The sequence below is a fragment of the Pseudochaenichthys georgianus genome, chromosome 13 (genome assembly GCF_902827115.2).
Source record: "Pseudochaenichthys georgianus chromosome 13, fPseGeo1.2, whole genome shotgun sequence".
NCBI classification, from domain to species: Eukaryota; Metazoa; Chordata; class Actinopteri; order Perciformes; family Channichthyidae; genus Pseudochaenichthys; species Pseudochaenichthys georgianus.
Window position 1 is genome coordinate 18232867 of NC_047515.1, and position 27080 is coordinate 18259946.

Consider the following 27080-nt stretch of genomic DNA (forward strand, 5'->3'; position numbering starts at 1 on the left):
TGAATTTGGGCTTTATAGTTTAATCTAATCTAAAAAATAAATGTTGATGGAAAAACGATGGAACCCTAAACTAAATCTACATTAATGTTGATCTTTAGGAAAAGACTTGTGTAAAAACTGCTTACTCAATGCAATGTGCACTTGATTTATCCATTTTCCAGGAAAGCGATAATCAAGGATTATACCTACAGTATTTTGCTTCCTTCCTTTTGCATTTCACCCAATTATAAGTAAGCATAATCACATCAGTGATACTCTAATTGCAATACTAATGTTGTCTAAGAGGATCAAAATGTAAACTGGATAAATCCTTTGTTACTAATTCATCAGACTTTTAAATAGAGGAAAAATGCAGAAAGCTAAATTCACAGTGCCTGTTATGCACCACACATCTTCCAGTAGGCATACATGACAGCAATATATGCTCAGGATTACTGTTATTATCTAGGGTCAATATGCAAACAAAGCATATTCAGCTGTAAATGTTCTGTTTCATGCCATCACCATAAACCCTCACATTCCTCTGCACTCGACAAGATGAATCCATTGACCCGCTCTCTGTGGCTCCTGCAGGAGTAGGTCTTAGAGTCTGAGAAACAAAAGCGGAGGCAGCGATAGCGGTTCAGCAGATGGATTAGGCTGTAAATCTTCAAAGAAGTCCCTCTCCGACAAAGCTGCTCACTTCAGTAATGCCGATGCTGTATATTTTTTATTATCCGTATGTTCCTCTCTCCCTCTCTTTGTCTCCATTCTTCTCTCACCTGCCTGTTACAGTTTTGGAGGAGGGGTAAAGTATAATTTCAAGAATCCAACACTTCAGTCGAAATACACTGACAGAGGGGTGTTAAATTGTGGCCCTTGGAATGGGTGAGCTTTATTGCAGCATCTTTGCCTGAGGCGAGACCAATGGACTCTCATCCTGACAGCGAGCCCCTCCTCTCTGCCTGCAATATGAGGTTTTTCTCCATTTTATTTGGCATTTCATACTGAAAGAAATATCTCTTCCTCTCCTTTGTCGCTCATATGCACTCATGGACTCGGGGGGAAATAAACATTTAATCAAAACCTTTTTTAATGTCATGTTATGCCTGTGTTGTCTTTATGAGGTGTTCAGGGAGCCGTTGCCATTCAATCGGGGAAATGTGACCTCTATTGAAATAAATCTAAGATAAGTTATACATGTATTATTACCCTGGAGTCTGTCTAAAGAGCAGAGTAGTTTAAAGTTCTATTTGGTAAAATGTAAATCAATATAAGTATTATTGATTACTCCTACCTTTTTAGCAAGTAATAGAAAATGAATCGAGTAACAGTAAGTCACTCACTCACAGTGCAGTATGGGTAGTTTCTACTTAGTCCACAGAGCTGTCAAGCATGTAGAATTGAATGCAGGGCAGCTGACAAGTAATTAATATCAATTACTAGAGAAAGTGTGTGAATGTGACTTCAACAGACGACTGTAGTCTCCACGTGTGAATGTTAGAACACAGCACAGCCTTGAAAGCAAATAGGACCCATATAAAGGAGTCCAATATACTGTATTTCACACTCCACTAAAGGTGCTTAAAAGACAGATTTAGGAGTCTCAAAGCCGTGAGTCTCAGCCCAAATAGCCATCACATGGTGTCCACTGCTATTGGTCCTCTCATCATTGCACTCGTGGTCTTCTCTCTTTCACATTGAATGGTGAGAGGGGCTGGCTTTGTGCACAGCGTCTGATAATGGCAACAAAGGGAGGGAAGCAGCCAACTGAACAAAGCATTATGTAATCAATATCGCTGGTCAGTCGGAGCAGAAAGAGGTGTCGATCTGTGGACTGTTTACATAGATCTCACGCTGCAGAAAACGAGCCAGGTGGAAAACAAGAAGTGCTTCTATCAACATCAACCAAAAATGAGAAGTATATCCCAAAGAGAACCCAGAGTTGACTGAAGACACCTTGGAAGGTGAAGGGGGCAGCGATCCATGTCAGGCCAGAGCGAGGTCAAGGCTAGCTTGCTTATCTCTGTAAATTAAAACTGTCGTCTTGAACAATGGGCGGAAGATTTCAATTACATTGCTTACATAAGCTCTCAGGACTCACTGAAGACCAAACACTACAGCTCTCCTGCTTCACAATGCTCCCCACTGCGACTAAAACCTGACAGATCGAGCTGATGCCCTCTGGGAAACACAAATGACTTGTCACTAATGTATTGATTACATTAGATATTGTTCTAATCTTATAGTGTTTATTCAAAATATATTACTGTAATGGCTTCAACTAGCTTGTTAAATTATGAGAAATACACATTTCTTATTAATAATAACACTGGTTCATTTTACGTATATCGTAATTAAGCTGTTAAAACTGAGATTGTGCTCATACTTGTAATTGCTGGTATAATACAACAATAAGGTATATAGCCTATTATGGGACTATTGTAAATTGCAACAGATGAAGAAAATATGCTGTGAAATAAAAATCATAAATAAGATTGAATCTATTTTTGCATGAAATAGTCAAACCTAATTGAAGAAATTACACGTTAGGGTTGTGGTTCCATACTCAGTGTAAGCATTTAATAGATGCAAACTATTTTGGTAATTCACCTTTCTTCTGACATTATCGTCACATTTTATAAGATAAGATTGACTTTATTGACCTCAAACTGTTTTTTGTATTCATCTCAGCAGCATGATAAAAAAAAAGGCATTGCACATCATTAGAAAAATAAAAAGAGTAGAAAATAAACAAACATAAAATATATAAGCATCTCATATATAATATAATTTGAAACTAATTCTGCATTATAATATTTGTTCATTTAATTTTGTGTATCAATAAAGGTAAGTAACAGCCGGTTTTTACCTCCATTTTGGCAGCAAAAAGGCTTTAGGCTTATGGCACTTTTCCATTGCAGGGCCTAGCTCGGTTTGGTGCGGTAATTGGCTATGCCTCGTTGGGCCTTGTTAGGCCAGGCTCCCTTTATGCTGCGTTTCCATTACAGTTTAGTAGCTGGGGTAGTAACTATAGTAACGCAGTGTAGGTGGAGCCGTGACATCATCTTCAATGCGAAACACAAAACCAACATCAACCGTTAGCTGTCAGAGCTCACAGCTCCTCATATCTGTTCAGAAACTAGACAAAAGTTAAACAAGTACAAACCACAGACTGCCTGTGTCATGGCGAATACAGTCGCTGGTTTATTTATGTCTGTATAAGCCGTTGTTGTGAGTGTGGACGGTCGGAGCATAAACAACGTTAGCTTAGCCGATCTCCATTTAGAAAACATGCATTTTAAAAGGTTTTTCGCCTGCCGTCTGTCTGCAGACTTGTCAAAGCATTAATTCATGGTATTACTAACCGGTATCAGTATGTTGTTACTTCGGCATCATTTAGAAACGTGTATTACAATTAAATCACGGTAAAATATGTTCAATTTGTTGTAGTTGCCAGCGATTCTCTCACTAGTTTAGCATACTCAGCCCGGTTGTTGGCCCGGAAAGAACCTCGATTTTGGAGAGCCAGAAAACTGTGAAAAAGTACCCGCTAGCCGGAACTACGCCTAGTGGAAACGCAACCAAAAACGGGCCGGGCACGCTTAAACCGCGCTGTAGTGGAAATGCGCCATTTGCTGATGTAAATGATCAAATCAGTCCAAAGTCCAAATCTGATTGGTTCATTTACTCTTAGTCAGGTCAAATATCCCACAGAGTTATCCTCAGTAATTCAGAAGACTTCATACTTTGTTGACATTGCATTATTAATTTATGTTAGTAACACTGACATTGTTGTCCTCCTTGCTATGACGGAGATGAATAAACCGACATACGGTGTCAACAGAATTTGGTATTTATTTTCTGCGGTAAAGATGAGGTTTGCAAACATTTGGAGGTAGAAGTCAAAAGGTTGCTGAATTGAGATGTGTGCACACATTTTGGAAATTAGATTGCAGATTCTTGAACGATGGAACAATATCAGTTTAGCATTTGAATAGTGTAATACTTAGAGTTAGGATGTAAAAAAGCTGTGCTTTGTGTAACTACGATTTCAATAAAAAGTACCATTTAGACAGCGTTATGTTCCTGACGGAGGATCAAAACTGAAACTGCACACAAACATTTCTAAGACAAAACATTGTTTAGCATTGGATGATCAAACATGCATATCAATGTACAAGCAATTGTTAGTGCTGATCTGATGGGGTGATCTGATGGATTGACCTTTGTTCAGAAAGTGGCAGCTGTCACTGTCGACCGTCAGTACTCAGTAACAACCTGACCTTCACAAGTTGTCTGTTGTTTAACTGCCAGCCCTCTGCTGCTGAGGTCTAATTCTGAAATGTCTAACTCGTTAACCTTGTGCACATTTATAAATTACTGTAAAGGTGATTGTTTTGTTTTCATCACTATTAGTGTCCAGTGTGTTTGGAACGCCAATGGATTGTCAGCTGGCCTAATTAAAGCGATTTCATGGTTACCACACATTGGGGGTTTTTAATCTGAAATGCTCCACTGTGCTTATGCAAACACGCAAAATCAAAAGCATATCCCTTAAAATTAGCTTCATTCCCTTTTTCTCCCCCAAGTTTGAAAGCCTTGCCTTAGGTAAACTGATGTGCCACCCTCTAGTGGAGCCGAACGTTAGCATTTATTCTTCATAATCTCATTTGGTTAAAACCTAATTGGCAGAGGCAAGGAGGCAGAAATGGAGGGACAACAAAAGCTACAACAAATATAATTAGATCGATGCTGGCTAAATTAGTTGGTGCTTTCAGAAACACATTTAAATTGAGCATAGAGGGGGTAAAGAAAGGCATACAAAAGTGAGCTTAACAACTGGACAAAGAGGAAATAGCCTCAAACTACCTCCCAGCCTCATATTACTTGGAATAATACGCTACAAGCCAAAAAAACGTCAGCCTCCTACCCTCCCATCACAATTATAGTGTTGCGCATCAGTTAACCTGCATGCATATTCATAAGAAATCATGAGACAGATCCATGACTGGGTGAAGCTCTGAAGTCTTTGTGTAACAAAAAAAACTGCCTGGAGTTCCTCCATCAGGAAGGAAGAGAGGCATAACAGTCAGTTACCTGCAGTCACCACCCGCTCTGAAGTGGGAGAGTTGGAGCTTGAGACTCATTTAGGATATCCCTGCCTTCTGACGGGTGTCACCTTTGTCTCCCTCCGACACCACCAAGGCCCTTTTTTAATGAAACCGGACTACTTATTCTGCTCAGCAAGCCCTTTGATATTGTCCACAGGAGCCTTATACAATAGCTTGATGTTAATTGTGGCTAATAAATCCACCTTTCTCGCCCCCCTCCTGTTCCTGCTCCGTCCGCAATCTCTCACACGGGCCTGATCTATGCCTGGAACATCTTGGATATCTGCCAGGGAGTGTAATAAAAGAAGCAGAGTGGTAGACACACACTCATGTTAATTATTTGTTTAATACATATGCAACAACTACGGCTCCTGGGGCCAAACAGATCCGTCTCAGTGCTGCATGTCTCCACAACAGACAGACTGAGTAAGTAATGCTTTCCCTGATTCCTCTGCAGTAGATATATTCTTCACTGACTGGATGTTCACATTTGTTGGAGACGCTGAGAGGAGGCTGGTCTTTTTTCTGTATTATTTTGTGGGCCAGCCTAATCCTTATTAGACGTGTCCACACATACCGGAGACAAGTCACACGCCCTCTCTCCCCGTCTGTCTGCTCCACAAATAGCTCCGTTGTTATCGCCCAAGTCTTTAATCACCCAGCAGAGCTCAGATCAAGGGTTTTACAAGGGTGATTATGAAAGTTGATGAGCAAAAGTATACTCCAAAAGATGACAAAGATACAGTATACCCCTGATCCTCTATTATGGTGCAACAAGGCTGTAAAATTGGCTTTTAATCTCTGTTGGTGAATGTTGCAAGTAATCACCCAAAAAGTTTGTTGCTGCCTATTCAAATTATTGTCCCTCTATGATTGCGCAAGTAGTAGTATTGGACTGTCGGCTATCGTTACTGATATTATTCAGATGGACTTCAAGCTTAGAATTCACATTATACTTGATACATACAGTATATAATGAATGAAGTTCAATGTTAGGTGGCCTTTTTATAAAATCCTGAATAAATTCTCTCCAAGTGAACTGCTGCATGCATAAAATCAAGTGCTGTCATCAGCCCCTTTTTCCAATTTCTTAACTGTCAAAAATGTATCCAAAAATGTGTGTCGCTTTTTGAAACGGCCGAATACTTCCAAAGACTACTGCAGCAATTAGTCGATGTGCATAGTTTTAAAAATTGAGAAGGCTTCAACTACTTTTCTGTTCTTCAAATATCTATCTTGCTTCAGCATGCTTCAAAGCTTATTATCTTACATGGGTTTAAGGGGATTTGATGAATTCATAAATTAAAATCACCCTTTTTCAGATGTTTTTCGCTGCACACTTCAAAATCAAAATGTAACCAGAAGATATACAAATCCTCAGCAAAGTAATGAAGCATGGAGAAGTCTCTGGTATATTTATGATCCTACAGGAAATGTTGCTTTTTCAACGCTAAGGGCCTCAAGCCTCCAATTGATAAGAGATGATCCAACTGTAGGAATCATAACAATTGTCTTCAAGCAGGATAAGTAAAGAATGGAAGTATGATAGATGATACTTTTAAAAATATCATACTTTGTATAATGTTAACTGTTTATCAGGATGTGTTGTGCTGTCGAGCATGAATCCCTTCAGGTTTCTTTCCATAAACCACAGGTTGAAAAGTGAAATCTAAAAGTTAAACATATGTTAGAAAATAATTCAGCTTTTAGGTGACATCTCAGCATATGATATTGTTAAACCATTTTTATTTTAATCTGAAACCTTGACTCCACAGAAGGCTGTGATCTCTCCTCAGAGGCTCATTCCTGCCTCTGCTCAGACAGTCATGAGCAGCTGTGACGGGTTGAACCTTTCAAATGTCAATACGGTGTCTGAACTCAGTGCTGTGATTCACGGGTCACATACTAATACACTGCAACACCAGCCTGGGCATGTCTGATGCAACCAAAATGGACTCCACCAGATAAAGTCTTGGTAAAGAATCCCTGAATTGTATTCACTCTCACAGTCCTCCCCCTTCAAATGGACACCCTGGAGGGTTTGAATGTTCTGCTGTCAGATGCTGCCTAAGGTTACTGTTTGCCCTGCGTCTTAGATGATCCTACACCGCAGACCTTCATGCGGTTCTTTGTCACAGTGTGATCGAAGAAAAATATTTGAGGTCTCTGACACATTCATCTTTCGAATCGTTTTTTGTTGTACTTGGCAGTACCACCGTCTCCAATAACTCCCTTTTTTGTGAAGCTCAAACAACCTGAGACTGAGTGCCTGGAGCACTAGCTCTTTTGGAGCCAGGCCAGAGACAGAGACGAAGAGGAATGGAGTAGGAGACAGAAAGGCAAAGAGATGGAGACGAGAGAGTAAGACAGAGATTTATGGTTCATTCCCCTTTAAAAACCGGAGATTGCAACTTAACCATGTTTCAGTCATTTCCAGCCCTAGTTGTGCAGTGCCTCCTACTGTAGAAACACACACTTCTAAAGATAATGATAGACCAAGACAGAGGAATAGATAGAGATATTGCTATCCCCGCTCAGAGACCCAGGTCGTCGCACGCATCTCTGCTTGTCTAGCTGACATCTCTCAGTGGATCTCTGCTCATCACCTCAAGCTCAACCTTGACAAGACTGAACTTCTTTTCCTTCCGGGAAAAGATTGTCCCACTCTTGACCTAACAATCAACATCGGAACCCTCTGTCATTTCCCCGACTCAGACTGCAAGGAATCTGGGTGTGACACTAGATAACAACCTGTCCTTCACTGCAAACATCGCTGCCACATCCCGCTGCTGCAGATACACGCTTTACAACATCAGGAGGATACGTCCCCAGCTGACCCAGAAAGCGAGACTACTGCAACTCCCTCCTGGCTGGTCTACCTGCATGTGCCATCCGACCTCTGCAGCTCATCCAGAATGCAGCGGCTCGTCTGGTCTTCAACCTTCCACAGTTCTCCCACACCACGCCGCTCCTCCGCTCCCTCCACTGGCTTCTGGTAACTGCTAGAATCCACTTCAAGACACTGGTACTAGTGTACCATGCTGTGAATGGATCTGGCCCTTCCTACATCCAGGACAAGGTTAAACTGTACACCCCAGCGCGTGCTCTACGCTCTGCATCAGCCAAACGACTCGCTGCACCCTCACTGCGAGGGGGACCCAAGTTCCCATCAGGTGACACGTGGGTTTGCTATCCTGGCTCCAAAATGGTGGAATGAACTCCCCATTGAAATCAGGACAGCAGATAGATTGCACATCTAGACAGAAAACTAATCTCTTTCGACTCCACTTCGATCGATAGAATCACTAACAAAGAATTTCTAACAAAGCACTTATATACTAATAAAGGGCTGGCTTATCTAAAACCTGTTGAGTAGCACTTGAAAAGTTTTAGCTCTATGAAACCTGATGTACTTATTCTGTTTTCTTCAAGTTTGTATCTTGTTGGTCGAACGCACTTATTGTAAGTCGCTTTGGATAAAAGCGTCAGCTAAATGTAATGTAATAATTGTTATGGTTTGGGCTCTTTACTTGCAGTAAAGGGAAATGCTACAGTGAACAATGACATTTCAGACAATACTGTGTACCTGTGCACAAAGCCATGGTCAATTTCAATGTTGGTTTGAGGATGTAAACTGGCCTGACCTCAACCCTACCCAACACCTTTGGGATGTACTGTGGTCATAGCCTTCATCCCCCAGCCTCAGAAGCCAACCTCACTAATGTTGTTGTGGCTGGGAGCCAATTCAAGCATTCTGGTTCCAACAGGAGACGAAGATGTTAGCAGCATGCTTTGAGTTGGAACGTTCATCATTCACATGAGCGTAATCTTTTCAAGTCGTCGTTTGTTTGGGTAACCACATTCTTTGGGCAATCAGTGTTTATAGGAAATTATGAAATGTTACATACATTTGGAATTTAACCGATTACATTACTTGCTCACTATTGTTTTTTTTGTTTTTTTTAAATGACCTGATAACGTCAATGAGGTAGTAGGCTGTGTGTAGGACTGAGAGGCCGCAGCAGGAACAGGGAGCACAGTGCGGGATGGAAACCTGTTGCCCTTCAGCCAGACACACAGCCATCTAACGTTTAGGATTAAAGCGAGCGATCTGCGCGTCAATTACAAATTAGAAAATGTTGTACAGTACCACCGGTGTTTTCAAATGTCCCTAACCACTAATGTATACATCAACAGTTATTGTAGATTTGGGATATTCTAAGATTCATAAGTATAACAAAGTAAGAGTGCATTTCTGAGTAGATTCCTCTGTCGGACTGTAAAAAATATATATAGTATATAAAGTATTTTCTTTCCTTATTCATGATTAATCAAGCCAGCAGATGTTTGTCCTTAACCTTGAAATACTGTAGCTTGACATAACATGATTTATACCAATTTGTGGCTGTAATTTCGGAGAAAACAATGACACAATGGCTATTGTGTAAACTGTCGTCATCTAACATTGAACAACTGATTGATTTCGTTTTGTGAACATAATGCTGAGGTGAAGATGAACACGAACATAATGTCCGGTTGTCTGTGTAAAAAATAAACGAAAATAAAAGAATATTAGCAAGACCCCCAAAAATATCCTTCGATCTTCACCCATGCTGTGACCAAAAGCTGCATGAGGGTCAGCGGTGTGACAACCTCTAAGCCAGAGAGCAAACAGAAACTCAGGGCAACCTTGGACAGTGTCTAGAAGAAGAGAACACAAAGCCACAGGGTCTCTGTTTGAAGCTGGAATAAGAGAAAACAAATCCGCAGAAAATTAAATATGGAGCTGGACTATTTTGGGCCAAGTGTGGACAGAGTTACAATCTAGGTCCAAACAAAAGCAGCAGTATGATGTTTTAAATTAAAGCAACTTCATATTGAATTTGAACATTTCTGATGTCGGTGTGCCACACTTGTATATAAGTTGTATAATAGGTGCGTGGACTTTTCTCTCTATTAATCCAAAAACCGGTTGAGCGCTACTGTAAGAGAGAAAGCGTTTATTTTAAAAATAACAGTCATGAATCAGAGTTTGAACCAGCCTAGGTTTGTTTTAAATACATACATTGTAATATTCCTTTAACACTGTCACAAAAAAATAGTAATTCAAGGGATATTTGTATTAAATTAGTAACAAAAATCGCTTTTTGCTTAACAGACAGGCTTACAAACCCTGTTAGGTTGCTTTTGTTTTATGCTATGCAAGCATTTTTTAACATTCATAAATGGTGTTATCCAACATATTTAAGCTAGAAAAATGTATTCGTTTGGTACATTTGAAGATTATTGGAATCAATTTTTGCAAGGATGGGATGAAAACAATGTATCCTTCACGAAATTAGCAAGGAATCATTTTAATTAAGCTGGTGCAATTATTCCATTTGTTTGATTGGCAGCCTCTCATTAAACCGCACTTAGGCCAAACCATTTCATCTGCACTGGAAGGATTTCTCCCTCTTTCCTTCTCTCCACACACAGCAGCTCTTTTTCATTCCAGTAAGTGATCACAGCATGCAGTTATTCAAGGAGGCAGAGCCACTCTCACTGACAAACTACACCACAACCTTTTACCTCTGCATGTAATTATGCCTCTGGACATGCAACACATTCACTTAGCCTAATTAGAGGACCACAAGACAAATTGTGCCATCATCAAACTCCAAATGTCTTATCAGATAGAAGGAGAAACTTATAAATGTCCTTCTTTAAAAGTTATTCTGAAAAGTGGCCATCTGCCTGTGGACACTGTTGCTTTTCCCCAGCCTTGCAGCGACAGCTAATCCCCCTCACTGTTCCAGACTCTGTCAGCACAAGAATGAACCGAGATACATTTCTGTCTCCTCCAAAAGCTGGATTACAGTAAAATTACCCTTCCAACTATTTTGACAAACAAAGCTATCACAGAGCCTCTCAATGTTTGGTGATTAATAGTATTCTCTACTGGTCTCGTATTAACACAGTCATGTGGTTTACATGCCCAAATAACAAAAGATTCACTGTGGTGCAAATAAAGAATTATGCTCAGAATACTTTTCTGATTAGTCACTGAAACCTCTGAATAATTATTTGTTATTCTAATATCACTGTCTGCTCTGAATGATGTTCAGATATTGAACAAACAGAGTTTTACATAATACAATCATGTGTTTCTTCAGGGTGGTGCTGTAATGCTGTGATAGAGGCCGCTAGTATGTCTAACAAACCCCGGGCCGAGGCCCTCTGAGGTGCTGAGAGTGATTCTTCCTCCAGCCTCTCATAAATCAAATAATGTCATTGTAGTTCTTGAGGGAAAAAAATGTTTTCCCATTAACCCGCACTCATTAACCCACTTCCAAAATGTGCAAATGACTAACTTGAGGGGACTGTGCTGTTATTTCCTTATCGCAGGGCCTATTCAATACAACACAGAGTCACCGCAAGCTTGGTTTGCATGCATAACGCAAGAGTCGTCTCACTCTGAGCAATAAATGATCGTTTTGTTATAAATATTTTATGATGTAAATCAATTAACCTTGAACTGTCTGGGAATGGCAGACAATGCTCCCTGGTGAGTGTGTCAGAGGAAGCTCCTGCATACTTCGTGCTGCTGTGATTGACAGCATTTTAAGAGCTGCTTTTGAGGGAAAAAATGAGGTATAGCTTTAAAATCGTGCGGTCAACAGAGTTGAGTCGCTAAATCTTTCATCCTCCTCATTTGAAAGACGTTCCTAAGGAAAGCCAGAGGGTATAAAAGCGCATGAAGTGGTCGCTTGTCCGTCTAACTCCTCAATTTCAAAGATAAATATCACGCTGGGACAAAGCCCCCGTCCTTGCCCTGCCATCACAGGACTGTCAGGAATGACAGAAGGAATACTTTGGTCCTGTGCGACATGACAGGTGGGTGTCTCTGATCACATCCCACTGCTGATTATGGAGGAAGGCAGAGGGATAAGAGCAGAGCCAAGGGTCTCATTGATCACACAGATGCATTATGGGATGGTTAAAGCAAGAGGGGACAGTCAAGTGCATTAATTTAACGTTACATACAGGCAGCAAAGCCTTGTTTGTTACAACCACTGCCTGAGGGCTGCAGCTCTTACTGAATGTATTCAATGTCAAAGACAAATCATTTTATATCAGTATTTGTTTTGGCCTCTGACTTACTGTAGTTTCAATATTTCTTAACACAAATGTAAATTAGCCTTAGAGTCATATTTAAGTTACTTGATTATTGCCTTTTTATTTTTAAGTTTAAGGCAATGTTCATGATACTTTACTCTTATGTCCTCTAAGCATTGTAAGGCTTAAGCTTTTGCGATATATTGGGTGCAACACTTCAGTGAATATAGTGTGGTGACCATTGCATGTATGATATGTGTATTTGTAAAGCACTTTGAGCATCTGGAAAAGCGCTATAATAAATGTAAGGAATTATTATTATAGAGAATTATCTACTTATTTTGCTACTTGAACAGTTTGCACATTGTTCGTTCACTGTCACAGATTCTCTCTTGGCATCATGGGACCCATCTGTATTCTCCATGAGCAGCCCGATCATTCAGAAGCTGGATTCGCTCACTTGTTCAAATAAAATCTGATAAACTGCCTGGCTTTAATAGGCAGCTAAAACTTCAGACAACACTAAAGCAATTCATTCTTTTTTGACAGCCTATATTAATCCTCTTCTCATTCCTACAGATTTATTCCCATGAAAATAACTTTAACTGAAAGTGTAAGGGCTGAGGAATACATTTGAGGAAATACACTTACTTACTATTTAGCCTCAAGTTGGATGAAAAGATTGATATCACCCTATGGTAAATGTACCATCAGCCAGTTACCTAAACGCAGCAAAACGACTAGAAACAGCTAGCTAAGAGATAGCTTTCAAGATAAGAATTCAGCTACTAGTCCCTTGAGCTGAATTTGAACAATGACTCCCAACATTTGACACAGCCTGATTAATGTGGTCACAAAACTATAGGTTACTTACGTAACCCCAGGCCTCAGAGTAACATGTAGTGAGCTGTCTCACTATGGATGCGCCTCATCGCGGAGCAAACAGAAGTATCAATCTCATTACGCCAATCCTGATTGGCTGGTGATCTTGACGTCAGCGTCAGGGAATCCACCCCCTATAAGCAGCTTGCGCTACGTCGCATGCGTCATTCAAAATAAGCACCTCTTCTCGCTTCACCATAGCAAGGAGGGCCGTCTGGTGAGACATCTCACTACATGTTACTCTGAGCACTGGGGTTACGTAAGTAACCTATAGTTCTCATTCATAACACTCCGTTTTGATGTCTCAATATGGGATATTGTAGCTCCCGTATTGCCAGACGAGCTTATCTCGAAATTCACCAAACCAACCAGAACTTAACAGGTAGAGCTCTGACTCAACAAGGTGCCCAGCACTGCTCGGGCCACACTAGGAGCAGAGACGTCTAGCCTGTAAAAGCGGACAAAAGTGAGCGGCGAGGACCAGCTCGCTGCTGCACAGATGTCTTGGATGGAAACACCCTTGAACAAAGCCCAGGTTATAGCCAGACCACGAGTCGAATGAACCCGCAGACCCGAAGGTGCCGGCAAACCCTGACTCGTATAGGCCAAAGCAATTGCCTCCACAATCTAGTGGGAGAGCCGTTGCTTAGTAACAGGCTTTCCCTTCTGAGGGTTAGCCCAGGACACAAAGAGTTGGTCATTATGACGAAACTCTTTTGATCTGTCCATATAGGTGCGTAAAGCACGGACTGGACACAGCAAATCCGGCTGCTGTTCCCCGGAGGAACACAGCGGCGGAGGAAATGCCTCAATGTCAATTGGGGTACATGAACCAACCACCTTTGGTATAAAGGCAGGGTTGGGCTTCAACAACACTCTCGTTTGCCCTGGGGCGAACTGAGTGCATGAAGGATGTACAGATAGCGCATGAATGTCACTGACTCGCTTGGCAGATGCCAGAGCCAGTAACAGCACTGTCTTCAGTGACAAGTGCTTCATGTCAGCTCCTTCCAGGGGTTCAAATGGGGTTAGAGTGAGCCCATCTAAAACCACTGCCAAGTCCCATAAGGGCACCAGTGACCTGGAGACAGGGAGGAGCCTGCGAGCCCCTTTCATAAAACGGCAGACCAAAGGATGTTGGCTAGCCGTCTTTCCCTCAAAGCCCACATGGCATGCAGCAATAGCAGCCAGGTACACTTTGATCGTAGAGAAAGCTCTGTGTTTATCGATCAAGTCCTGTAGAAATGATAAAATCTCCCCGACAGGACATTGAAAAGAGATGTGTCCTTCTTGAAGGCAACACTCCTCAAACACCCTCCACTTACAGTCATAGAGAGACCTGGTGGAGGAAGCTCTCGCACTCTGAATAGTGTTTATCACCTTCTGAGGGAGTCCCACTGTATTCAGATTGTACCACTCACGGGCCAGGCCCATAGTGCCAAGCGCTCTGGGTGTGGGTGAAAGATCGCCCCCCCCCGCCTGAGACAGTATGTCCCTGCATAGTGGGAGCTGCCATGGCTGCCCGCACAGTAGCTGATATATCTCCGCCAGCCAGTACATTGCGGGCCAGTGCGGAGCTATCAGGATAAGTGTGTGGCGTTGTTCCCTCACTCTGGCCAGAGTTGGGGGTATCAGAGCCAGGGGTGGGAACGCGTACAGAAGGCCCGGAGGCCAAACGTGCGCGAGCGCGTCCACGCCTAACGGTGCGTTTAAGTCGTGCATTGAAAAGAACTGCTGACATTGAGCATTTTCCTTTGATGCGAACAGATCTACCGCAGCTCTGCCGTAACGCACCCACAGCTGACTCACAATCTTTGGATGTAGAGTCCAGTCTGCATATAGTGGTGCACCTCTGGACAGTAGATCCACCCCTAGGTTCATCACTCCTGGTACGTGCGTCGCTCTCAGAGAGAGGAGACGTCTGCCACTCCATAAGATCAGTTTGCGTGCCAGCATGTGTAACTGGAGAGAACACAAACCCCCTTGGCGGTTTATATACAATATTGTGGTCGTGTTGTCTGTCCTCACGAGGACATTATGTCCTCTGAGAAAAGGCAGAAAGCGTTTTAGGGTGAGGAATACCGCTAAAAGCTCCAGGTAATTTATGTGCGCCCGCTGGAGGTCTCTGCTCCAGAGACCCCTCACCGGACGACCTTCGTAAATACCTCCCCAACCTGTCAGACATGCGTCCGTGGTGACCACCTTCCGTGAAAGGACAGCACCCATAGGCACGCCCCGTACTTGAAAAGTCGGGTGCAGCTAGTGGTGCAGAGCCATTACGCATTTCACAGTAACCATTACTCTCCGCGTGCCATGACGCGCGGGGTTTAGTTTTAGAGCGGCTACCCAGCGCTGAAACTCCCTCATGTGTAAGCGTCCCAGTCGTACGACCAGGATGGCTGACGCCATGAGCCCCAGTAACCACAGGCATGATCTGAAGAGAACATGTTTGCGCAGCTGGAAATGAGCGAGACAAGCTCTGAAAGCTTTCACTCTTTCCGCTGACAGGCGGGCTGTAAAGGGCACCGAGTTCAGGTGTAAACCCAGGAAGAGTATAGTCTGCGCGGGGCACAACATGCTCTTCTCTGTGTTTATTATGAAACCCAGGTCGAGCAGGTGCTTTACGAGGACATTTGTCTGCGTAATAGCCTCCTGCTCCGACTGTGCGAGAAGCAGCCAGTCATCTAGGTAGGTCGCCAGGCGAATACCCTGTTGTCTTAACGGGGCTATCGCGGCTTCCGTACATCGTACAAACACTCTTGGACTGAGAGACAGACCGAAGGGAAGTACTCTGTATTCGTAACAGACACCCTGAAATGCGAACCTCAGATATTTCCTGTGTGGGTAATATACTGGGATGTGGAAATACGCATCTTTCAGGTCGACTGATGTAAACCAGTCGTTTTGTCGCACGAGACGCAGCAGAGATGTGTGAGTGAGCATTCTGAATTTGTATCTTTTTAGATATTCGTTCAGAACCCTCAAATCTAGTATTGGCCGAATCCCGTTCCCTCCCCGTTTGGGAACGAGGATATACTTGGAATAAAAGCCGCTCTGACTCTGCTCGGCGGGTACTATAGATATAGCCCTCTTTTCTAGAAGTGAGAGGATCTCTCTCTCTAGAATATGGGCTGACTCTCCTCGGGCTTGTGAATACAGAATGCCCGAGAAGCGAGGGGGGGTGACAGCGAATTGGAGTCTGTAGCCCTGTGTTACTGTCTTGAAAACCCAAGCAGATGTTATGAGCATCTTCCACTGTATGCTCCTTAGAGCCAGCGGAGATGTCACGTCTCTTACCCTCTGAGTCTCTATTTGTTGTGTTATGGGGCCCTCTAGTGTCTGAACACGGTGGTACCCCATTTCGACAATCCCCACCGACACTGCGCATGCGCGTGACGATGGTGCCTTCACAACTCCAGCCGGCACTGCGCATGCGCGTGACGGTGGTGCCTTCACAGACCCGTCTATTATCCGCCTTTTGAGAGAGGCCGTAGCTGCTCTCAGAAGGGGAACAGTTGACGGACTGTTTATTGTTTTTTTTTGGTTTTTTGAGCTGCGCCCTTGGCCTAAAGCCTGGATGCGTCAGCGGAAAATGGTTTATGTGAGAAACAACAACAATATTGTGACATGTGTTTTTGCGGACTTGAGGATGGCGTTGAGGCATCTCTCGAGGCAGCGGGAACACATCTAGAGCTGGGGAACCGGGTCCCAGCGGGACTCCGGTTCCGCAGCTGCTGCTGTTGATGAGCCCCAGACCGACACAGTGCGGGGCTCAATCTCTGCGGCGGACGCCCCCGCGTCTTGATTGCCAGCCGGCAAATCAGTGGACATGAGGGGATCCTGTCCCGACAAGCTAGCTTGGCGTGCTAACCGTCGGCGGAGGCTCTTTACGGTGAAGCGGGCACAATGCCCGCACGAGCCGGGGTTATCAATAGCCTCCTGGGCGTGTTCCAGCCCGAGGCAGGACGAGCAGACCTGGTGTGAGTCTGTGCCTGATATTTTCAACCCGCAGCCGCAGAGCCGAGCCTCCGAGTCCCTGAATCCTCTGGTGTGAGGGAGAGAGGCGTCCATCTTGTTCGCCGCGTGGCATGGAGAGGACCCGCTCGTAACAGGTACGTTGTTTTTCTCAAAGAATATTAACTGGTGTGTTAATATTCTTTAATCTTTTCCTCCTCTGTGAGAGAAAATTAAAAAACGTCCTCGCTACCGTGGTGTCGGTAGTGAGGGAAAGCAAGCTAGCAACAGGTGTGTTGTTAGCTTGAAAAAATCAAAACCTTACCTTAATTTCCGAGGAAAGAAACGGCGAGGTCGATTGTAATACTAACTGGTGTGTTAGCATTAACAGTCTTCTTGCGAAGCAGAAGAGTAGCCGGCGAGCGCCCGTCGACCTAAAGTTAGCTTTGGGTTCAGTCTGTGGACTGTGCTAGCCCGGCTACCATAGAGATGTGCTCTGAAGCGAGAAGAGGTGTTTGAATGACGCATGCGACGTAGCGCAAGCTACTTATAGGGGGTGGATTCCCTGACGCTGACGTCAAGATCACCAGCCAATCAGGATTGGCGTAATGAGATTGATGCTTCTGTTTGCTCCGCGATGAGGCGCATCCATAGTGAGACATCGAACGGAGTGTTATGAATGAGAACTTCTGTGGCTGTAGTTTAAATAAAGTTTCAAATATAGGAGTGCCGCTTTCTTGGCCAGAATAAATAAACGGAAGAGCAACTAGGGGAACTGATATTTCCTAAATCCTTGAACCCTTTCCAATAACAGTGAATTCAAGTGACCTTTTCTAGTCTGGGAATGGTTTGCAGAAAGTTCACATGGATTAAGCACAAAATAATTAAAATGGTCATGCTGGCAGACGGACTGGACACATCAGTGTGAGAGCCAAATGTTACAGCACCTTATGGAGTGTGAAAGGTTAACAGGGGAAGGAGGGAAGAGAAATGGCCAGAAAACTAGGAATGAAAAACACACTCTATTTCTGTATTTCTTATTTCCAAACATTGATGCTAATGTGCGATAAGCCAAATAGATAGATAGCTTATTACTGAGGCACTTTCTTCAGTTGAATGACCATAATGATTTAATTAATGAATATGATGAAATTTCACAGGCAGCACGTCCCACTGAACACTCTGCCTCTCCACCTGCTACCTCCAATGGGAGCCGACTCCAGTTGCATGTCTGTGGTCTTGCAGCCTGTTCTCCTTGTTTGGAAGTCAGGTAGCAGGTCCAGATGGTGGCTCCATTAGTCAGATCAGTGGAGCCATCCTGGCAATGTACATACCCATGTCACATGACCCATAATTGATATGGATGATTACAAACTCTCTCTCTCTCACTCATCCGTCTCTCTCACAAGAGGAATAACCAGGAGTACTCCCGTAATTGTGGGAGAAAGACTCAAACTGAATGCAGGTCCGTTTTTGAGTATTTCCTTGTAGCTCCCTGAGCTCCAAAGTACCCCTTTCAGCCCTAAAAACTGAGGTTAATTCAGGTGTGCTGATCTGGAAAACCCTGGAAACCAACATCTTTTTCTCAAATAGGCACATTGACAAGCAGTTCAGTGCCAGGAACCTCTGCTTAACACTGGTAAGATCTGTGATTCAGACAGAATATCATAAATAACATGTTTTTATAACGCAGAAACAATAAACAAAACAAAAGTGAGATGACAGAAAGAAAATCATATTGGTAAGGCTTTACTTTTGGCATGTTATTGCTATAACGCACTGAGGCACAATAGGCCCAGTCAGGACTTTAATATACTTTAAAAACTGATGACTAATACAACTGTTAACCAATGGGCCTTTCTTGAGTGAATTTAATATTTTAAACAAAAAATGTAGTTTATTAGTAAGGACACATAATAAATATGAATTTGTCATACTTGTTTTGTAATCAAATGTAAAAAACGATTGTGCGACTTCACTGCATACACTTTAAGAGAAAATGTTTGCCACATTTGTGGATTTGTGCCTAAGACTACTTTCTCTGAAAGGGACAGCACGATGAGAAAGGGGGCCGCACAGTAAATGAATGAGTTCAATGTAATTAATGTAATAAAACTGTAAATACGCATGTCAAAAAGTATACGGATCTAGTCCACTGAAATTTGTCAGCATTACAACGTCTGAAATAACCCTGTAGGATTTTCAACTTTCAACTTTCCTCTGACCTTTAGTGTGGGGATTAAAGAATCTCTGGGATCGGTCTCACTCACGTGTCAGGTTAAGCTACCCGTTTCATTCAACGAAGCAACAAGTCCAAAGCATTTACTTTAGATAAGATGCAAGCTTGAATATTTGTATTTAAGGCTTGAATAAGCTAATGTCTGTTGTTTGTACTTAGTGTTAGTTGTTCTGCAAACATTCAAAAACAAAAACGTGAACTATGCCAATTTTGGCCAGGTGTTACAATGACAACATTACATTGCAGATGACGCACGTCCATTTGATCAGCCAAGACCAAACTAGGAACAGCCGTTCAACATTATCATCTCTAAATGATCAGTATTCAAAACAATCATTCATAATAATCCTCAATTGCTAAAATATAACTAATTGTAGGTGGTTCAGAATGCTAAACAAGCAGCTTTTTGTCAGCCATAACATGGCTAAGTCCTTTGTGATTGTTTTGTATATTTCTCCTGTTGCGTAACAACTACAGTTTTCACACAATGCAGGGGGGCAGTGAACTGTATCGTAAAACAAAACCTATACTTTTCACTCAAGCACTATCATCACACACTGAAACCAGCCTCACACATGTATGGAGGCTCTGACAGCATTCAACACATTTTAAAAATTCAAATCAATGCTTGATACTGCCAAATATGTTGATGAAATACTTAGCCAAGATAATTCTTCCTACAGTGGCAGATGATTGCCAGCTTTAACCCACCTCTTTCCCGAGCATGCACTGCATGTGTTTATGCAAACGTTTTTGACCTTCAGTCATGTCGGTTTCTGCTCCATTGTTGGTCATATTGCTCCATCTGCACAATTACCGCTCTGTTGCGTGTGTATATGATTGACAATTTTGCAAATAAAACACAAAGTGATTTTATTTTGTGTCTTTGGTTGGTCCTTTGCATAATCTTCATCTCGTTACTATGTTGCAATTTAAACAATGTGACAGCAGAATGAACAGCTGCAGATTAGATGTTATTTTTGTCTACAGGGCACATATTGTAGCTTTTCATTTTCTAAATAGGACCACAAATTGAGCATAAAATAAAAACAGCCAGGAAATGTTCAAAAAGGTTGTGAGAATACATCCATTAAAAAAATGCATTTTCATGCTTTGGTTGTAATACGCTGGGCATAACTTCTCTCTGCAGAAGTTTTTACTATTCGGTCAAATGGTTGTTTTATGAAGCAAGAACATGGGCTGTTTGTTCTAGCCATTTTAAATAATCATTGTGAATTATTTTGGCTTTCTGCTACGAATCCAGTCATCCAGCAGACTGCTAGTATATTAAGGAAAAGAGGCCGATAATCTCACCAGCAGTTGTTGAATAAAGCAAAGCTCTGGCAGATTGTCCAGAATGCCCCTAAAGCGTACAGATCTATCCTGATAGCACAATAACACATGACTTTAAAGTCAGTTTATGTAGTTCTATAAGCTGTTGCAAAAATATCATAGGCCGGTTGCACACTCTAAACTAGGAGCGTTGAATACATTTTATAAAAAAGTATTGTAACTATTATAAATGTTTCAATGGTCAGATCCATGATGACAATTTCTTAGGAAAAGAACATATACTGTATCAGCATTAACCCGATAAATAACTATTACTAATCATTCCATTTACCAACCAAAAACAACATGCTTTATTTTCATTAATGATAATCTGTCTGCCAGCATTAAGAACTAAATGAGCAATGGAAAGCAGCACACTGGTGGTGGAGTCTTTCATTTACACAAAGAGTGGGAAAAGAATTTGTGTGAAGGACGAAAAGACTGCTTGAGAGAGAACCCGCTACTTTCACACACAGCTGCCCAAACAGACCCTTTTGTGTGTCATTGCAAATTTGTAATTACTTCCACATTTGTTCCATGAAATCATTGCATACCTGTGTCTTTAAGTGTTGAACCAACTGCACTTGAATGGAGTAGTAGCGGTCTGATTTGCCCTTTTCAAGAATGTGATGAGCAATGCCTCTACATGACCCCAGCTTAGAAAGATCCCCGGACTGGGATTTGTTGCCTTGGATACCTGGGCTTAGATCTACTCTTCCTGCTCCTTATATTCAGTGTGAGACACCATGTAGTGAAGGATATGAGTTGACTCTGCAGCTAGAAGCTACCGTTTGTCTGTGCTTCATTATGCTGCTTTAAATACGATGATTCTCATGCCATCTGCGGCCTGTAGCTGTGATCACAGTGGTGAGGTATTGTCGTGGACCTGGGGTCAGACTAAGCTCTGAGTCTCTGAATCCACGGTCCTCCTCCCCGATACCCCTCACAGTCAATGACTCCATCAAAGGCCTGACAAAATGCAGACAGGCCTCTCTCCATCACTCTCTGCTGGGGTGAAATTACCTCTTGGATGTGCTTGTTCAAGGCAAAGGGGGCTTCATCGCAGTGATAGCCAGCCTGTCCCCAGAAACAAATGGCTCACAACACACCTCATTTTCTTGTCTTTTTTAGTATTATTGAGATTTCTTACACATAAGACAGGCATCAATCATTGTCAGCACTGCATATGTTTTCTTTGTGAAAGTCAGCTTTACAGTCCATACTTGTTGGCACTCCAGTGATAGGATTCTACAATGGTAATGATTTTTGGAAAGACTGTCCTTCCAAGAAAAAGCAGTCATCTAAAATTCCATAAACTGAATGTGTTCATGTACAATTACAATTGGCAATGCCCTCTAAAAAGCCATAGAAAGTATGATTAATGTAGAGTTGAAAAAATAAGGAAATAGTGTAACGGTGTACATCTTTAACACAGGGGACCACTGAGGATTCTACTGACAGAATTGGTTTATTCAAACTTGACCACAATATACCCATAGACTTACAGCGGCCTAACACAATATTATATTTAGTATATCACATGCTAACTTGTTTAAAAAGTAGCTCGTCCTAGTGACAACATTGATTCAGTCTTGAGCCTTTATCGTGTAAAAAAGGAGTATAGGGTAGTGTCCTTTATATATACACAGTACAGCCTATGATAAGGACGAATACAGAACAGAATTATAGTCTACCACGCATAACAGCCTGTGTTAGAAATAATCATTTGAAATCTATCAGTTCTACCAAATGAAGGCAAAATAAGCCCAAAAAGAAGCTTTACACATTTGTTTCTTTTGGGACCTTATCTCTACTTAAAGATGCTTCTCACTGAAAAGTTGAGGTTGACCGGTTTTCTACTTCCGATGAAGACCAGCACAGAGCCACTTCTCTAGATACTACCATATCAGCCAAACTGATCTCATAGAAATACGTAAAATGACCATAACCTCTTACCCAGAAGCACATGAGGTGTTAAATAAGCAGCCCACTGAGCAATTATGACACGCACAGCAGACTTTAGGATGAGTAGAGAATATTACATCTGAAAACTGGTTTACATTTGCAACAGTGTGTATTAATTAATTAAAGCAATGAAAAAGTGTCTGACTGGAATACTTGAATGTGGTCTTTGTCAAATACGACTTCCCGGACTTTAATATCAGAAAATGCATTTTCATTTCCTTTGTTGATTTCATTCCGTTATTCTTTAGAGCAGCTTCTAAAGCCATCACATCTCTTTCTTTCAGCTTCTGTTGTAACCAAGTTAAAAGCTTAACATATTGATGATTCAGAAATGTATGTGAGGCTTAACTCTCAGCATACTCTAACTCAGTAAAGATTTTTCCCCTGGACTGAAGCACTTACAATAGTGTGTTTGTTTGTTGTATTGTGTGCAACCAACGGGGGGGAAAACAGCTCATGCTGCCATCCAGAAAATAGATTGTCTATTTTCCCTCAATTATGAGACCATTTCTCACTCCAACAAGATTAGCCACTCCTGGTCAATACTGCAACAAAGCACAGAGACTTTGAATAAACCGATACTTAGCCGCTCATTGTTTGGTACATTTTTGTAGGGGGAAATGTAATCCACACATTTTTACTCACCTAATTATAATTGCCACAACTCCAGGCAGGGACAGTTCAATTGAAAAGTGTGATGTTAATTGCCATTTAAACGGGTTATTGTGCCTGTTAAATTGTTAGACTGCTTAAATTCTCTTTAACAAGATTTGTAGTTTGGAAAAGGAGAAATGATTAGTTTCCCGATCAATTTGCGGGGAAGAAATCAATACGCTGATTATGCATGAGAACGTCACCCGCTTACATTGAGATCAAAGCGTCAATGATCTAAGCTGAAGCAACCAGGGAACCATCTATACATGATCCATAAGTCATGCGTGTAGGAGAAGGCGGTGGTGAGGCACACGGACTCATATACAAAAGGGATCAATTGGAACACGATATGTAAATGGAGACAAGTTACCTTTACCCCAGAGCCTATGAAATGATGCAGGCTTTTATTATCTCATTTGTAATCAATAATGTGTGAATTCTCTGTGGAGGCACTTAAAGGTGTCCTGTGGGAGTTTCTGTGTTTGAAAAGCAAACAGGGAACGAGGGAGTGGTCAGGTTTTAAGCGACTGCGGGTTAACGGGAGGATCAAGCGGCGTCTGGTGATAGCAATGAGTTAAAAAATGCTAAGTACATGCAAACGTCTGGTCTGGAGTGAACTTGGCAATGCCCCATATTTTCTGGAGTCATGGGGGATTCAGGCTTTGTGTGAAAACCGCACAACACCATTATTTACACTTTCTGTTACAGAGAACAGCAAGCGACCAATACCAAAAGTTATTCAAATATGTATGGATTTAAAGACACTTTTATTTTCTCCGATGAGGTCAAAGGATTGAAATTAAGCCAAAAAGATATTCCTCATATCTGCGAATGTGCTTTAGTCATTGTAACTCATGTGTATAGCATTCAAAATGATAAGAAAGGGAGCCCAGTAAAACCAGTGACACACTATTTACTGTGTAAAAGTCCTTTACTGCTTTCTGAAAGGAGTATCTGATATCAAGTCGTATTGCTGAGAATTATGGAGTGTGCCTGAATGGGACACATTGTTTTGTCCCTTTACAGAGAATGGAAAGCAGCAGACACACAAGTAAGTGAGATGAAAGAGTGGAGCACCTGGCAGGTCCACACTCTCACATCTTTGATCCGCTGAGGCAAAACATCAAAGCTCTGTTGGGGGCTTTGTGTGGACGCCAGCCTGCAGGCACTCATAAGCACCAATCCTGCAGCGTAAAGTGCAGCTCAACAAGAGACGAGGCTTAAGAAAGATTTTTTTTAGGCGGCTGAAATTACAACAATTGTGCAGTCTCTCTAAAGCGAAAGTAACTCAGACGTGATCAATCCAGGGATAACAGGACGGACACTTCAGTACAATTACTGTCAAGAGGAAGTGTTGGTAGGAACATAAAACACCCATCAAGTGCGTGTGATGTGTTCAGGGTTGGGTTGTAACGGAATACATGTAACGGCGTTACGTAATCAGAATACAAAAATCAAGTAACTGTATTCAGCTCGCGTTACATAAGTAATCTGATTACAGTTACTTTCGTAAACCTGAAGTGAATACATTTTGGATTACTTATTGGAATTATTGGTGGAAAGATGTCCTCTCAACATGTAATATTCATTAGTAGTAGGTACAGCCGATTCGAATCATCAGAGCCGCCGCAGATGGACCAAAAAAGCGTTTGAAAAAAAATCGCGGGTCCGCTCGCTCAGTGAAACAATAACAACGAAACATGGAGGAACAAAAGTCTGCGTTTAAATCGCGTGTGCGTGTGTGTGTGTGTGTGTGTGTGTGTGTGTGTGTGTGTGTGTGTGTGTGTGTGTGTTGTGTGTGTGTGTGTGTGTGTGTGTGTGTGTGTGTGTGCGTGCGTGCGTGCGTGCGTGCGCGCGCGTGCGTGTGTGTGTGTGTGTGTGTGTGTGTGTGTGTGTGTGTGTGTGTGTGTGTGTGTGTGTGTGTGTGTGTGTGTGTGTGTGTGTGTGGTTAAAACACATCAGCCTGCGGTCGCTCTTTAGCCTTACTAATGATTATTTCTGAAGGTATACACAGTGAAGGCGGTGCGTGAAAGGCGGTGCGTGAAAGGCACTGCGCGGCGCACTCGTCTTCTCAGAGGCGGAGTTAACCCTCCCGCTGCCTCCTGGTGCTGCAGAGAGGTCATGAAGTGAAGGAGGTGTTCCTTCTATAAAACAGCTGTGGGCAGCAGATACTGTGAGTGTCCCGGACATTCATAGATCAAGGCAGACTGGTGCACACACTCTCCTGTCTTGCCAATCCGGTGCTTAAACAAATATAGCTCTACACCCCTGGCCGAAATGTCCTTAAAATGAAGTCTGAGTTCGACATTTAAATTCATGTCCTGCCAACACTGGCAGGACAGAAGGCGACACGCCCGTTCTAAGCCGTGTCCCTCTCCTCACATCCCAAGCTGCATCCCCAACAAGTGTATCATGTTGTTACATCGTTTCAGATGTTATGTTTCAGTTGTGCTCTTGATAAGCCATTAAAACAGTAAAACACATTCAGTTTCCTTTTGCTTTTTGTGTCTCCTGTTCACCAAAACATACCCATCTGTGATGGAAAAAGAAAGTAATCCAAAAGTAATCTAAAAGTAATCTGATTACGTTACTTTTTTAAGACACGTAACTGTAACTGTATTCGGATTACTTTCAGAGCCATGTAATCAGTAATCAGTAACTGATTACATTTATAAAGTAACCCTCCCAACCCTGGATGTGTTTACAGTTAGCTGGAGGCCGATAAACAGAAAATGGAAAATAGATAACTATTAATGGGTGCTCGTGTCCTCATGGTCATTCTCACAGACTGAACATGTCTTGCTTGGAGGCACTCAACAACGTTGTCAGTTGTTACAGGTTGAGTCTCTAGTTACAGCATGTGATGTTTGAGATGTGCTAGTTGTTTAATCCTTTTAGAAAAAATAAAGAGATCATTCAACAAAAACTTAAGACAGCGCAGAGAGCTGGGTTGGTGGGGGGGATTGTACCGGCTGACACTGAACAACTCTCCTGCAAATTCAGGGAGAGGAACAGATGAATATAATTAAAAGTTATCAAACGGCAAAATACAGTATACAACTGCAATACTTAGAGGATTCAGATTATTACATCAGCAACTGTCAAAACAATAACAATAAATAAGGGATTTAAATGCAAACTTGATCTTGCATTGCAGCAACATTTCAACATTTTTGCCAAAGCCCCGCCTAGAGTTACTCCATTTAAGTCAATGAGACGGGTGGGTTTTTTTTTCAAGCAGGGCTGTCAGTCCGAAGTCCGAACCAGTATTTACTTGCAGGAATACACCAATGGGACTGCTTGTGTTTATTGCCAAAACAAGAATTTAATAAACAAGTCCAGCCCCTTAGAACTTGGTTGTGTGGTTTGATCTGATATGATCAACAGAGGCCTGGCAACAGAAGCAGTCGGCTCCAACTCCAACTATCTGCTGCTCACAGAGTCCTTTCAAACTCACAAAGTTTAAAAGGCCTCTGAAAATGATGCATTTCACAGCATACCTTCAGCATGTGTTTTCATAATTCAAAATCAACAGTGATGACAACCTAGCACATGTTTTAGTTTTTCAATTGCAGTTTCTTCAACAATACCATACAGCAGCTCTGCTATACTAAGAAGCATCAATTCCAATTACCCCTCACTGCTGGAAAGAGTGATCAAATGTGGAAATTGGAAGTGAAAACACTCGGAGTGCACTCTTATGTGAATGTGCTGCATAACAGTTAATAACAGAGCATCTATTTATATACTTTACAATGTGTAGGGAAGTTGAAAATATACCTGGAGCAGAATGAGGCTAATTGTGTAGTGAGCAGCTGTCGAGGCAGACAGATGTGATTATATCGACATAAAATGGTCACAAT